The following is a 15,234-nucleotide window of genomic DNA, read 5'->3' as shown; positions in this document are numbered from 1 at the left end:
AAGTGGATATATGTATATGTATAACTGACTCACTTTGCTGCACAGCAGAAACTAAAACATTGTAAATCAACTATACTCCAATAAAAATTAAAAAAAAAAGAAATAAACTCCTCATTAAAGAAAATAGATTCATGAAAAAACCTTATTTAACATATTTTATCTCCTTTTCTTTTTTTAAAGAACCAAGTCTTGAATTCATGTACAGGCTCTGTTTTGTTGTATATAAATTGATGCTTTCATTTTGTTAAATCATTTCTTCTACTTTCCTTAGTTTCTATTTGTTGATTTGAATGATTTATTCATCTTATTAATCTTTCTCATTTAAGACTTCAAGGCTATGGGAATTGTGCTGTAATTAACTGTAGATATAGCCCGTTTGTTCTGAGACTTACTGTTTTTATTTTCATTATTTTACGGATATTGCACAATCAAGTTTTGAATTTTTTTTTTTTTTTACCAATGAGTTATTTAACAGAAATTTGTTATCAAAGTCATCTGTCTTATTTTGTTGGTTTGATTTTATCTTCTGGGATGGTTGTACTAGATTCAATTTAAATATATCACAGATACCCAAACCAAACTCTTGTTGAACCATTACTGAATTTCAGATAGCCACTGGCAAATCTTGGAAGTGGAAGATTTCTATCCCACAAAATGAAAATGATAATACTGACCTCATTGAAATTCTGTGTAGAACTTATTTAAAACTAAAGCCACACAGATGATGCTTCACATCCATCTATTATATTTAATTTTTCTCCAGGACACTTTTTACCACTTAAAATTTATATATATTTCTTTTATGTTTGCTTATTTTGTGTCTCTCCCAACAATAATAATAGAAGCTCTATTGGATTTAAGAACAGACTCAAATATTTATACTTCTTACTTAAATTTAATATCATTTTGTCACATGTGTCAAAATGTAGGTATTTTATGAGGACTGCATTAGTTACATACCTTATTTAGGATTTACAAGCTTTGAAATCTAAATTTTGCATAGCAGATACCCAATGTGTATTTATAAATATATTTCTTTAATGAAATATATGAGAAGTATTAGAGAGACCTATTATGAAGACATAGCTTGCTGCTCACCTACTCAGATACAGAGTCTATTAGTGCACAACCTGGTCTGTATCTGTTCATCTCACATATCATTTGGTGAAGAGCAGTAGCTCAACATATATTGGTTTCCTCTCTATCAGTTAAAGGAACAGAACTGGCCTCAAGAGGCTCCCATCTCTTAAACAGATAGTCTTATGTCTGTATGCTCATTATCAGACTTGGGGGGATAAACAGAATTTTTATTTTTCAAACAGAAAATTCTAAATAGTCAAATTTTATTTTGACCTTGAGCAAGTCCTTCATAGAGCCTCATATATATATATATATATATATATATATATATATATATATACACATATACATATATACACACACACACACACACATATAAATGTATATATATAGGTGTGCATATACATGTATATTTAAATATATATATATATATGTATGTACACTCACACACACATATATATATATAAATGTCAAACCAATCAATCAGATCAAGTTTTATTACCTTGTCATTTCACTTAAGTAAATGGGAAGTCAATGAGATGACTAAATCTTATAATGAATGAAATAACATATATAATGGGAACTTGCTTCCAATTGTGATTAGTGCAATTGTGTAGGTGAGCTCAAGCTAAATTTCTCTGGATTCATTTGATTTGAAGTGAATAATACTATACAAGGCTCATGTAAAATCAATACTTAGGGATCTGAGTGATACTGATTGGCTTCTCAGATACGTATTTAAGCCAAGGTTTCTGAATCTAGGGTCTCAATCTCATCAGTCTCTCTGCAGGTAGTCATGTTTTGTGGAGTTGATTCATAATAACTAAACTCAGAAAGCAACCCTGGTAATAGGGGGGAAATATATTCACTTTGGATAGGACTGCACTATCTCAAAAACACAGTGGCTGCAAACCAAAAACATTCATGCCCTTCAATAATATGTTTCTTCTGAGTTTAAGAAACTGGCTCTTATAGAATCCATATGCATGTTTTATTGTTCATTTATTGTTGATTAGATTGAGAAACATCATGCTTTCTCATTGGATTTAGGAGATACCTCTGCAGTACACATTAACAAAATATCTCTTGAAGTGACCTGCTTCAAATTTACTTATCCATCCATTTATTTTTTCCTTCATTTTTTTTCCTTATTTTTTCTGTTAATTCACTCATTGAAGAATAACTATCTGCTGCATGACAGAACCTATGCCAGGCACTGATGAAACAGTAGTAAAGCACAGTCCTTGCTTTAAGAAGGTCACATTCTGGAGGGGAAGACAGACATATAAAAAGATAATTTACAATATGGTGTGACAAATGCTTTGACAGGGTGTTACAGAGAATATTATAGCTGTGTCATCTAATCAGGTTTGTTTTTTTTTTTTTAATTCCATTTTGCTTCAATTTATGTGGAAGTCTTTTGGGGGGAAGAGGTCAAGGTTGAAACCATCTAAACACCAACTGTACCATGCACTTTTAGGGGCAAGAAGAACTATACTCACCAAACTTTATATTCAGCTACAGGAATCATTTTCACCTTGGCAAAATAATAATATTAATAATAACCTAAAGGTAAAAGTAGAACTCAAAGCAGGCAAACTCACACCTGATAGGCTGTATTTCCAGGTCCTTGTAACCCAACTGGAAATCACCACCACCTCTGAAAACTTAGAACTAGTATTCACATTTTCATGATGAAAATCAACATTACCCTGTAGAATCTGACCCATCAATTGTCTAGTCCAGTTGTCTTTAACACAAAACTCTGGCAATACTCTAAGACCTCAATATCAAAGATTGAGGAGCTATCCAAATTCTCCATGACTCTTCTTGTATACTATATGACAAACTAGGAAAGATGTGAGGACAAAATAATAAAGAAGTGATTATAAAAAGGCCAACACTTGGTGCCATACATAGCAGCCGATTTTAACTTACCATGGAGGCCAATGTTCACAGTCTGCCAAGACAAAGCAAGCAACCAAATAGTAGAGGAAGGACTTCAAAGGCAAGGTACAATGAAAGAGTAAAACACATTTTATGTCTGAGAATGTATCTGTGCTGAAAACTAAACTTCTGCCTATCTTTTTGACTTTCACATAAAAGAACAGGCTCATTTGAAAAGGTGTTGTTCTACCAAGTTTCTTTCCAGGGTCAGCATTTTGAAATTGCTCTCCAAAGAGAGCAAGTGTGATGTATTGTAGAACACAAACATTTTAAATTTCCTTTTGGAAATAACCTGTTCTTTCCCCTTCAGTGTAGTTGGGAATTATGCCCCATTATTGTTCAATAACCACTAAAAAGAATAGAGCAGCAATAATTCTTCTGAATTTTAAAGCTTCAAAGTAAAATTTCTTCCTATCATCTTTAGATATTTACTTCCTCATCAGCAGACCATGTCCTCATTCTAAAATATCGCTTTTGTAAGCATAAAAGTTCCCAAAGGAGAGTATCAATGGTTATTGACTTCAAACCACTGACACAGCAAATGATATTCATCTGTTAAGAAGGAAAGGTTGAGAGACTGATACAAGGTCAGTTCCTTTTCAAAACTTATGCATGCACCCTGTCTATTCACTTCTATTTACCCCCAAGAGATTGACTAGCATTCTTTCTCATAAATTCTCAATAATAATTAGAAAACTAAATTATTTCCCATTTTGTGTCATTTTAAGAATTATGAATTTAAGAAAACAATATACTTTTTGTGCAAAAGATAGAAAAACATTGTTCCTAGTTACTTAAACTTAGCCATATCATTCAAGTTTAAATAACCTTTACTATTCTTTGAAGGATTAAAATGCAAAATAAATGTGAATATGCATTAAAAATGGAAACTGTTCTTCAAAAGACTAATTTTAAAACTATCTTAATGAATTCTAGGAGGATTAACGCACAGAGCTCTCTGTGCAGCTGCATTAACTCTTCCTAGACACTTGTTCCCATTAAAGCTATTCAATTAAATAGCCATATTTGTCTGAAATTGAAATATTTTGAACAAAAAAAAGAAAAATTTTTGCAGATACATTTTTAAGATTCTTCATGTATTGAAGAGATTCCCTTTTTTTTTCTTTTCAAAATTCACCTCTTTGATAAGCTAGGTTGATGAACATTCTCCGAAATGAAATATTTAATGGAGGCAATCATTTAAAGATTTTAGAACACAAGACTGTTAGTTTCTTGAGGGCAGGAATCTTGTCTTAGTCCTTGCCTGCTAGTCCTTAATCTAGCACAGTTCCCGACACAATAGTTGGATGCTTAATAAATGTCATGTAAGTGGCTCAAAATAATTTTCTTTTTGTCCATTGTTAATAATAGCTGATGATTTTTGAGTGCTTGTTATATACCAGGCACTGTAATCACTTAATATATATTAACTATTTTAATCTTTACAACAGTCCTATGACATCTGGACCATTATTATCCCCATTTTATAGGTGGGAAAACTAAAGTGGAGACAGGTTAGGTAACTTGCCCAAGATGTACAACTACTGTACAGCAGACCCAGGATTCAAACCAGGTAAACCATCCCCAGTCCTCTTATATAATCAAGACACTACACTATTTTCAATAGTAGCCAGTTAACCACTAAAAAGATTTCATGTGTGTCTAGTTTGTTCTGGTGGTCTTAAAATAATTTTAAAATAAGATGCTGCATATCATAAAGCTAGTTTAATATAGATAAAATATTTTAAAAATAAATAAAATTGTAAACCAGTCAAAAAGTTATTCTAAAGTTACAACAAAATATTTGAATAGCTTTTTTAATGTATTTACAAAGTTGTTACTTTATTGTGTTTACTAAATTGTTACTTTTGTTCTAGAAGTAATCAGGTTATTTGGCTTAACTAAATTGTTTTTAAATGTCATTTTTCTGAAGGCAAAAAATGTAGAATGCACTGTAGGATTGATAAAATAAAATATACTGAAATGTATAGTCCAGAGGTTTTGACTTGAACCATAAGAATTCAGTCCACTAACTCACTTAATACACAGACAACTAAAATTAAGATGTTATATGTAGAAAGTGCAAGGGACAAGATGGTTCCTTCCAATGTGCAGAGTTCATAACGACCAGTAGAGGGAGGTCACTGAAGTTGCTACATGACTAGACTGGGTTTTAGTACCTATGCTTTTCTCCATTCAGGCTTCAGGTCCTGCTGGTTGATTTTCATGAGGTGAGGAGTGTCCACAAAATGGTAACTTTTGGCTCATGAGAGCCTGCAGGAGAAATGAGAAACAAAAGAGATCCTGAGTGGCCTTGACCCTAACCTGTTTCAGCAAAAGCACTTTAACCGAATGCAAGCAGGAGCTTTCTCTCCATTTCTCTGATGAGTTCACAGTGGCACTGCCTCTTCTGATGATCCCTGGATTTTTCAGATTTTGAGAATTACATATTTAATACTCAGGGCAAGAACCTTAGAATAGAGAAGCAGCAGCAGAAGATACTGTGGGCAATACTAGATAGGAATGTTTATGGGACACTTAACACATCAGGCACTTTCCAACTACTCCAAACGCATTAGGTCTTAAAACAATCTCCACTTCCCAGTTAACAAGCTAACATTTAAGGAAGTTAAGCAACTTGCCCAAGATCACACAGCGAAATAGTGGCACTAGCATTTCAAACCCAGGTAGCCTTAGCTTCAGAGCCCACTCTCTTAAAACCAAGAAATCCGGCGGAGAAGTGGATCTCTAGGGGAATATAGGCTTTATGAAATATGAGAATACTCCCTGGGAATTCTCAAGAATACTTTTATGGGTACTGGAGTGGCAGTGGTAAAGGGATTTTCTGAAATGCTGAGTTCCTGCTTGAGTAGGGAGGACAACGTCTAGGTAGAAATTGGGAATAAATTCTAATGTAAACTCTGTATTTCCACATAGTGATGAGTCCTGAGGGTAGCTGGGCAATACATGATTTCATGTATTTTATATTTAGGGAGAAAAGCATGTAAGGATTAGCAGAAGTTAGTCAATACTGTTGTACATGTATAAAGTTTCAGTTCTGAAGTAATGAGCTAGCGAAAAAAACTGAACAATAAGATTCATCTAAACAAAGGATCTGGCTTGGAAAAAGGGGACCAAATGCTTATTCAATAAGGCATTTGTACAAATATAATAAGAAAATCAAACATAGAATGCCCAGTGAAATTCAGTTAGCCATTGACATGAAAGGAATTAAAGGCAATTCCCTGTAAGTCTGATGAGATTGTGCTCAAAAAATCATTTTTCACTTGGGACCCATGCCCCTTAAAGAAAATGTTAAAAATGGTGATTGGACATTGGGCAGACCATCTATAGAAATCTATTTAACTTATAAAATACCTGAAATACAGTTTAAGATGCACTTTGAGGCCCACTACCATACACAACAATTTTTCTTTTCCCTTAAATCATATTTGGAACAAGGCAGAACTTAAGTAAGTATAAATAAGAGAAAATGCATTTCAAAAATCCAACTTAGCCATGGCCCAAAGACACACCTTCTCCATCTTTTCAGCAGTGAGTATGGAGATTCTGGCATAGGTGAAGGCAGAAGAGCTTGTCAGATAATGGCTAAGGGGAAAGTGAATTATTTTCCCTTTGTGTGTTAAAAAGAAGAAAACATCCTCTTTAATCAAGTTCCACAGTCAAATTTTAAGACTTCTGTAATAAGAATATAGATTTGGAGAGAGGCAGATTTTCAATGACAGAATATGAGCACACGGATCAAACTGGCCTTCAGTTATATACTTCTGGACCTTTCAGTTCTGTGACAGTAAATGAAATACCTGGTATTGTTTATCGGTTTGCTCTAAGGCATTTAATTTGCAGTTGAAAGGTTCCCAACTAATTAATACATGAGACTCTCAAGGTGTTAAGACACTGGGTGGGAGCTTGTGATGGGGTGAAGCACAGGGATGGTTTGGGAAGAGAGAGCAGGATAACAGGTGTTAATCCAGCCTTCAAATGATACATTGAGGTAGGTCAGAGGAACAAACAGAAATTAAGGAAAGTTACAAACAGTGGCACATGCATTCTTTCTTCACTTTTCTCTTTTTCACCACTGGGGCCCTCCAGGAAAAACTGGCATTAGAAAGAAGGGAGCCTCGGACTAGTTCAGGAGTCAGTCAGTATGCTGTGTGTTCCTGCCAACTTGCTTTAGTTGTGTCCGACTCTTTGCGACCCCATGGACTATAGCCCGCCAGGCTCCTTTGTCCATGGGATTCTCCAGGCAAGAATACTGGAGTGGGTTGCCATGCCCTCCTCCAGGGGATCTTCCCAACCCAGGGATCAAACCTGTGTCTCTTGCTGATCCTGCATTGCAAGTGAATTCTTTACTGCTGAGCCACCAGGGAAGCCCCAGTATGCTGTAGGGGGTGGTTAATAGGTGTTTCTCCAAACATCAGGATAAAGTATATAGCTACAGCAGTAAAGCGGATGAAGCCTGGCAAGAAAGTTACATTCTTTGCAAATATTTTTTATTACAGGGGTGAACAGTTACTGATTATTAAAAAGATGAAAATTTGTCTAGGATGACTTAAATAATTAAAGACAGAACAACAGAATCTCAAGACTTGATTTTCAGAATTTGCATCATTCTAACTATATAGCTACATGTGGTATCACTGACACAGACCAAAAGTCCTGAGAAAGCATTTGAATTTCACAGAGAAGAAGTCTGACTTTCCAAAACTCAAGAAAGCAAATAAAGGTAGTGTCACACATTTATCCCACAGGAAGTCATTAGCTATAAGCATGGAAGAAAGTAAGTCAACAGCAAAGATTAATTAAATTTGTTGCACTAGGAACAATCATTGGGGAAGCATTTTCCAGATACAACATAGCACCCTGGGGGTAGGTAGGGAACTTGCTCTATAATGTAGACTTAAAATCATCCAGTAAAGAACAGAAATTTAAGGAAGGATGGAAAATTATCAAGGACCACTATAATGATGGTCCAAGATAAAACAGTAATAAAATAGATGGTCGATGGTCTTTATGTGTGCATAGTCATGTCCAACTCTTGGCGACCTCATGGACTGTAGCCCACCAGGCTCCCTGTTCATGGGATTTCCCAGGCAACAATACTGCAGTGGGTTGCCATTTCCTCCTCAAGGGCATCTTCCCAACACAGGGGTTGAACCCACATCTTTTGCATTGCAAGCAGATTCTTTACCACTGAGCCACCTTGGAAACCAATAAAATAGTACTCACAGACAAATGAGAAAGGAGTAATCTAAATAATCAGAGGAGTCTTCATATTAAAATATTCTATGAAGGGATTTTCCAAAATCAGAGAAAGATATTCAAGAGGAGAACCTACAAATATATTTTTTTAGGCATAAAGATGAATAGGGAAGAAAAAAATAATTCTCAGGATTGAATTTCATAGACTTACCATTTTACTGAATTTACTAATAGGATTTTACTTTTTTAGTAATAATGGAAGTCTTCTGAAATTACAAATTAAATCTCCTTAGTATGAGGACATTGAAACATTTTGAAAAGCGAACATGTGATATGTATGAAGATGAAAAGTCCATGTGCCTCTGTGTTTAAGTGCTAATTTGATTTGGGAAGCTTTTATGCACTTAATAATTACCCCCTTTCTCCTTGTTAATTGGTTCCCTACCCCCCACCAGCACCTCCCAGCAGAGGAGTAAAATGAATTTCTTTAGCACTATGTTTAGAATTGTTAACACCTCCTATGAAGTTATACTGTCCTTCACAACAGGAGCAGCTGGAGGAAGGTCTAACTTTGGCACTTGTTGGGTGGTGAGAAAGAATCCCTGGATTAAAAGCAAATGACGCTTTATTAAATTTCAGGCATGGTTTTGAATTAAATAAAATCTGACAACTAAACTTACTACACAAATAACTAGACTCTCAGGAAGAGGGCAAAGTATTTGTCAACTGAAAAGAAATAAGAAAGATGAACTCAAAGTTGTGTGTGTTTGCATTTTTAGAAGCTCAGTGGTGTCTGACTATTTGTGACCTTATCGACTATAGCCAGGGCTTCCTACGTGGTGCTAGTGGTAAAGAACCAGCCTGCCAATGCAGGAGACATAAGAGATGCAGGTTTGATCCCTGGCTCGGGAAGATCCCCTGGAGGAGGGCATGGCAACCTATTTCAGTATTCTTGCCTTGAGAATCCCATGGACAGAGGAGCCTGATGGGCTACAGTCCATGGTGTAGCAAAGAGTTGGACATGACTGAAATGACTTAGCACACACGCACACATGCATGGACTGTAGCCAGCCGGACCTCTGTCCATGAGATTCTTCACACAAGAAACTGGAGTGGGTAGCCATCCCTTTCTCCAGGGGATCTTCCTGACCCAGGGATCAAACCTGTCCCCTGCATTGCAGGCAGATTCTTTACTCTCTGAGTCATCAGGGAAGCCCAAACTCAAGGTGAAAGATTAGCAGTTCCAAAGACTATATTTTCACCACCCTAAAGGTTGATAATCAAAACATTTTAAAACTAGTATAGGTGATGTCAGCAAGGTGGCAGAATAGGAGTTTTACACTGTCATCTCCCCACAGTGGACCAATTTTGACAACTATCCCCAAATGAGAGTATTGTGGGAGTCCAGTAAGTCAGAATAAAAGTTCTAGCATATCAATGAAACAAAAAAAGCACAGAAGAGACTCATTGAAGGGGGTAAGATGACAGCTTTGGTGGAGGGAGGAGGGTGAGAAGGAAGGGTAAGCAGACTGTAGAGGTGGCTGTGGATGCTTTGGGCACTGGCTGTGCTGTGTATGCGCAGGATCACCTGGTGTGTGCAGGCTCTGGTGGTGGCTGGGGGCTGGCTGGACAGTGGCACTTTTTTGAACAACAATGTCTCAGCATGACGCCCTAGTATGACTGGAGATCTGATGAAAGAAATCAAAGATGATGCAAACAGATGGAAAGACATAGCATGTTCTTGGATTGGAAGAATCAGTATTGTCAAAATGACTATACTATCCAAAGAAATCTACAGATTCAATGCAATCTCTATCAAATTGCTAGGAGTATTTTTCACAGAATCAGAACAAAACAATTTACAATTTCTGTGGAAACACAAAAGACCCAGAATAGCCAAGGCGATCTTGAGAAAGAAAAACAGAGCTGGAAGAATCAAGCTCCCTGACTTCAAACTATACTATAAGCTACAGTCAAAACAGTATGGTACTGGAACAAAAACAGAAATATAGATCAATGGAACAGGATAGGAAGTCCAGAGATAAACCTGTGTTTATCTCTCTGTATTATATTTGGTGTACGACAGATATAATAGAGAAAAGATAGTCTCTTTAGTAAGTGGTCTGGGGAAAGCTGGACAGCTACAAGAAAAAGAATGAAACTAGAACATTCTGTAATACCATACCACACACAAAAAATAAACTCAAAATGGATTAAAGATCTAAATGTGAGTGAAAGTCAGTCAGTCATGTCCGACTCTTTGTGACCCCATGGACTATACATTCCATGGAATTCTCTGGGCCAGAATACTGGAGTGGGTAGCCTTTCCCTTCTCCAGGGGATCTTCCCAACCCAGGGATCCCACATTGCAAGTGGATTCTTTACCAGCTGAGTCACAAGGGAAGCCCAAGAATACTGGAGTGGGTAGCCTATCCTTTCTCCAGGGGATCTTCCCAACCCAGGAATCGAACCAGGGTCTCCTGCATTGCAGGCAGATGCTTCACCAACTGAGCTATCAGGGAAGCCTGAAGATCTAAATGTAAGACTGGATAATATAAAAGTCTTGGAGGAAAACATAGGCATAACACTCTCTGACATAAATCATAGCAAGAATTTATTTGATCTGCCTTGGAGAGTAATGAAAATAAAAACAAATACAAACAAACTAAACAAATGGGACCTAACCAAAACTTAAAAACTTTTTCAGTGCAAAGGATATCGTCAAAAAAAAAAAAAAGAAAGAAAGAAAATAAAACCAACAGAATAAGAGAAAATATTTCTAAACTAAGAAATCAACAAGGGATTAGTCTTCAAAATATACAACAGCTGATATAGCTCAATATTAAAAAAAAAAAATCAAAAAGTGGATGGAAGATCTGAATAGACACCTCTCCAACGAAGACATACAGATGGCCAAGAAAGATGCTAAACATTGCTAATTACTAGAGAAATACAAATCAAAACCATACAATGAGGTATCACCTCACATTGGTCAGAATGGCCATCATTAAATAATGTACAAATAACAAAAGCTCAAGAGGGTGTGGAGAAAAGAAAACCCTCCTACACTGTTGGCCAGAGTATAAATTGGTACAGCCACTACAGAGAACAGTATGGAGGTTCCTTTAAAAACTAAAAATAGAGCTATCATATGATCCAGCATATGATCTGAGAAGGCCTTACAAATAGCGGAAGAATGAAGGGAAGTGAAAATAGCAAGGGAGAGAGGGAAAGGTACATCCAATTAAATACAGAGTTTCAAAAAATAGAAGACACAAGAAGGCCTTCAGTGAACAATACTTTATAATATAAGAAAACAACAAAATGTGAAAGACTAGAGATCTCTTCAGGAAAACTAGAAACATCAAGGGAACATTCTACCCAAAGATGGGCACAATAAAGGATAAAAATGATAGAAACCTGTAGACGCTGAAGAGATCAAGAAGAGATGGAAAGAATACACGGAACAACTGTATTAAAAAGATATTAATGAACCAGATTACTACAATGGTGTGGTTAGTCACCATAGAGCCAGATATTCTGGAGTGTGAAGTCAAGTGGACCTTAAGAAGCACTGCTGTTAATAAAGCTAGTGGATGTGATGAAATTCCAGCAGAGCTATTCAGATCCCTAAAGAATGATGCCATCAAGATTTTGCATTTATTATGTCAGCAAATCTGGAAGACACAGCAGTGTCCACAGGACTGGAAAAGATCAATCCTCATCCCAATCCCCAAGAAAAGTTAGTCGCACAGTCATGTCCAACTCTTTGAGATACCATGGACCACAGCCTGCCCTGCTCCTCTGTCCATGGAATTTTCCAGACAAGATTACTGGAGTGGGTTGCCATTTCCTTCTCCGGGGAATCTCTCCGACCTGGGGACTGAACTCGGGTCTCCTGCATTGCAGGCAGATTCTTTACAAACTGACCCACTAGGGAAGCGATCCCCACGAAAGGTAATGCCAAAGAATGTGCTAACCATCGGACAATTGCACTCATCTTCCAGGCTAGTAAGGTCATGCTTAAATCTTACATGCTAGGCTTCAGCATTATGAGAACCAAAAACTTCCAGATTCCATGGACTGGGGTTGCAAAGAATCAGACATGACTAGATAACTGAATAACAACAACAGTGATCCAGAAATTCCACTCCTGGGCATATATCCAGAGAAAACCATAAATTGAAAGGCTACATGCACCTCAATGCTCATTGCAGTACTGTTTACAATAGCCAGAATATGGATGCAACCTAAATGTCCACTGATACAGGAATAGATAAAGAAGATGTGGTATATAAATACCATGGGGTTATTATTCAGCCATAAAAAAGAATTAAATAATGCCATTTGTTGCAACGTTGATGTAACTGGAGATTGTTATACTTAGTGAAGTAAGTCAGAGAGAGAAAGACAAATGTCATATGATATTGCTTTTACGTGGAATCTAAAACAATGATACAAATGAATCTATTTACAAAAGAGAAATTGAGTCACAGATTAGATATTAAATCTATAGTTACCAAGAGGGGAAGGGGAGATAAATTGAGAGGTTGAGATTGACATATACACACTAGTATATATTGTACAAAAGATAACTAATAAGAATCTATTGGATAGCACAGGGAACTCTACTTGGTGCTCTGTAATGATCTATATGGGATGGAGTCTAGAAGACAGTAGGTGTATGTATATATATGGTTGATTCACTCTGCTGTACAGAAGAAACTAACATAACATCGCAAATCAAATGTGCTCCAATACAATCAATGAAAATAAATAAAAATAAAGAAAACAAACAATTTTATATTACCTGCACTACCCCTACCCCAAGCTGGCACAGTTTAATGTCAACAGAGAACTTTCAGCCTTTAATACCTCCTATGGGGGAATATGAGAACACAGTGACTCAGTGCCTAGCTTCCCTAGTTGTCTGGAACACTGGCTAAGAGACCCACCTCTCTCCCACTCCACCCAGAATACTGAGGAGCATCACCATGACAGAGTAGCTGCGAGAGGCTAGGATCAGAGAAGAACAGCAAGGACTCATAACAAGGAGGACTTGGAAATCAACAAAGGACCAAGTATTCTACTAACTGTGGTAGCAGACTGTGTAACTTCTTGACTCCATCAAGAAGCCTGCCCATGAGCTACTGCAGATGCCTCACTTGTGGACTGCAGAAGTAATCTTTGATATTTAGAAAGGAATAATTTGTTGATCTTTAGAAAATAATCCTACAATGAACTATATGCCAACAAATTTGATAACTTAAATGAAATGGAAAATTTTTTTGAAAGGCACCAACCACCAAAACTAACTCAAGATGAAATATAAAATCTAAATAGATCTATAACAAACAAAAAGATTAAATGTGTAATTTTAAAAACCACTACAAAGGAAAATACATATCTGAAAGCCTTCGCTGGTGAATTCTAGCAACTATATAAAGAGTGATTAATGCTACTACTTCACAAGCTCTTTAAAAAAACAGAAGAGGAGGGAATACTTTCCAATGCCTTACCAGAGGACAGAAGTTACCAAAACCAAACACACAGAATAAAAGAAAACAACAGACTGATAACTCAGGAAAACAGATGCAAAAATCCCCTTAATATCTGATTTCTCTTAAAATCAGATAAGATGTCTGCTCCCAGATGGCACAGTGATAAAGAATCTGCCTGCCAATGCAGGAGACTCAGGAGATACAAGTGAAGTGGGTTTGATCCCTTGCTTGGGAAGATCCCCTGGAGAAGGAAATGGCAACCCACTCCAGTATTCTTGTCTGGAAAATTCCATGAAAAGGAGAGTCTGGTGGGCTCATTCAATGAGGTCAAAAAAGAGTTGAACACGACAGAGCGACTGAGCACCCATGCACTTGTCACTTATATTCAATACAGTACTGAAGGTTCTACAAAGGGCAGTTAGGCAAGACAAATAAGTAAAAGTAATCCATATTGAAAAGAGGAAGTAAAATTATCTCTATTGGCAAGTGATCTTGCATATTAAAAATTGTGACAAATGAAAAATTTTATAATATCAACAAATTTCAGAATACAAAATCAGTGTATAAACACAATAAACAATCCGACAATAATAAAACAAAATCAATTTCATTTACAATTGCATCAAAAAAATAAAATATTTAGGGATAAATTTAACAAAATAAATATAAAACATACTAAAAATACAAAATATAGAAAGAAATTAATGAAGATCTAAACAAATGGAAAGACACTCAGTATTCAAGGATTGGAAGTCTTAATATTGAGATGAAAATCCCCCCCCACAAACTGATTTGTAGATTCAATACAATTTGTTTAAATTTCAGTTTTATTTTGTTGTGCTTTTGTAAAAACTTGCAGACTAATCCTAATAACTGTATGAAATTGCAATAGAACCAGAGTAGCCTAAACAACCTTAAAAATTAAAATCGAATTAGGAGAATTCAAACCTCCTGATTTCAAAGCTTACTCAGTCACTTCAGTTGCTCAGTCATGTCCGACTCGTTGAGACCCCATGATCTGTAGCATGCCAGGCCTCCCTGTCCATCACCAACTCCCGGAGTTTACTCAAACTAATGTCCATTGAGTTGGTGATGCCATCCAACCATCTCATCCTCTATCGTCCTCTTCTCCTCCCGCCTTCAACCTTTTCCAGCATCAGGGTCTTTCAAAAGAGCCAGTTCTTCACATCAGGTGGCCAAAGTATTGGAGTTTCTGCTTCCAATGAATATTCAGAACTGATTTCCTTTAGGATGGACTGGTTTGATCTCCTTGCAGTCCAATCACACCATTGTGATTATCTGGGCCGTGAAGATCTTTTTTGTGTAGTTCTTCTGTGTATTCTTGCCACCTCTTTTTAATATCTTTGGCTTCTGTTAAGTCCATACCATTTCTGTCCTTTAATGTGCCCATCTTGGCATGAAATATTCCCTTGGTATCTCTAATTTTCTTGAAGAGATTATTACTTTTTCCCATTCTATTATT

This window comes from Giraffa tippelskirchi, chromosome 4 (assembly GCF_054371585.1).
Source record: "Giraffa tippelskirchi isolate mGirTip1 chromosome 4, T2T-mGirTip1v1.2.pri, whole genome shotgun sequence".
NCBI lineage: Eukaryota > Metazoa > Chordata > Mammalia > Artiodactyla > Giraffidae > Giraffa > Giraffa tippelskirchi.
This window is presented reverse-complemented; position numbering follows the sequence as displayed.